This window comes from Apium graveolens, chromosome 7 (genome assembly GCF_009905375.1).
Source record: "Apium graveolens cultivar Ventura chromosome 7, ASM990537v1, whole genome shotgun sequence".
Taxonomy (NCBI): Eukaryota; Viridiplantae; Streptophyta; class Magnoliopsida; order Apiales; family Apiaceae; genus Apium; species Apium graveolens.
Genome location: NC_133653.1, coordinates 122,590,762 through 122,592,487, shown reverse-complemented (window position 1 = coordinate 122,592,487; position 1,726 = coordinate 122,590,762). Strand labels below are relative to the sequence as shown.

General features: G+C 44.0%; 1 non-coding gene across 1 annotated transcript; it reads right to left on the bottom strand.

Moving 5' to 3' along the window:
* Positions 1–604: 604 nt before the first annotated feature.
* Positions 605–711, bottom strand: LOC141675720 (small nucleolar RNA R71). The gene has a single exon (XR_012556359.1). It is a non-coding gene; the product is annotated as a small nucleolar RNA R71 (small nucleolar RNA).
* Positions 712–1,726: the final 1,015 nt, after the last annotated feature.

The window sequence follows — 1,726 nt, the reverse complement described above, 5'->3', positions numbered from 1 at the left end:
TCAGTGGTCATTAGGACTCATTGATTAAGACGTGTTACTTATTGTTTCCAGTTGTGTTTCAGGTACTTTAGCGAGTGTTTATGCAAACACGTTCTCGTACTCGCAAGAGGACTTTAGATACGGCTGAGGAGACGGACAAAGTTCTTGATATTCCGGAGAAGATAGATTTTGAAGATTCGGGTAACGAGAGCGAGCAGAAAGAACCAGTAATCATGGGTGATCGTAGAGTTCCGGCATATCCAGCTCTTATGGACTTTTCTCGGCCTAAAATTGATGACATTCAGTCAAGCATCCTTCATCCGGCTATTCAGGCTAACACTTTGAAATCAAGCCGGGCACTATTCAGATGGTGCAGAATTCTGTTTCTTTCGGAGGTGCTGCTACTGAAGACCCCAACATGCACATCAGGAATTTTGTCGAGATCTGTAGTACTTTCAAATATAATGGTGTGACTGATGAGGCTATCAAGCTGAGGCTTTTCCAATTCTCTCTGAGGGATAAAGCTAAGGACTGGTTACATTCTGAACCAGCTGGGTCCATCACTACTTGGCAAGATTTTGCGCAAAAGTTTCTGGTAAAGTTCTATCCAATGGCGAAGACTGCAGCTATGAGGAGTGCTCTTACTCAGTTTGCGCAGCAGCCTACAGAATCTATGTGCGAAGCTTGGGAGCGCTACAAGGAGATGTTGAGAAAGTGTCCACATCATGGTATGCCTGATTGGATGGTGATCACTGGTTTCTATAATGGTTTGGGGGCCCAATCTCGGCCCATACTTGATGTAGCAACTGGAGGCGCTTTGTGGGCCAAAAGCTATACCGAGGCTTATAATCTTATTGAAACTATGGCTGCAAATGAGCATCAAAACCCAACTCAAAGGATGATGCCTCGGAAGGTAGCGGGTATTCTGGAAGTTGATGTAGCTACAGCTATTGCAGCGCAGCTCCAGACGCTGTCTTTGAAGGTTAATTCCCTAGCCACCTATGGAGTAAATCAGATAGCTATGGTCTGTGAACTTTGTGCACGTTCTCATGCTACGAATCAGTTCTCTTGTTAATGAATCTATTCAGTATGTGAACAATTATCAGCGACTGCAGCAGCTGTGCCAGCTATCTATCATCCTAACAACAAAAATCATCCCAATTTCAGCTGGAGCAATAATCAGAATGCTATTCCGCAACCGTATCATCAAGGCATAAGTAAACAGTTTAATCCACCTGGATTCCAGCAACCACAGCAGTATGCTCAAAGACAATCATATCCTCAACAAGGAGGTGCTGCTCCACCTTCTAGTGCTGATTTCGAGGAACTCAAGCTGTTGTGCAAAAGTCAGGCTATTTCTATCAAGACCTTGGAAAATCAAATCGGTCAAATAGCTAATACAGTGCTTAATCGTCAACCTGGCACACTTCCCAGTGATACTGAAGTGCCAGGTAGAAAGGAAGCTAAAGATCAAGTCAAGGCTATTACCTTAAGGTCTGGAAATGTTGCTGATGCTGAAAAAGCAAAAGACGGAGAAACCGAAGTTGGCGAAGAAGAGAAGCAAAAGGAGAAAGTGGCGGAACCAAGGAAGACTACTGATGAACACACTCTGCCTGAGGGTAATACAGGGGAGAAACAGCTCTATCCTCCACTACCTTTCCCTAAGAGATTGAAACAACAAAAACTGGATAAGCAGTTCGGTAAGTTTCTGGAGGTGTTCAAGAAACTTCACATCAACATACCTTTC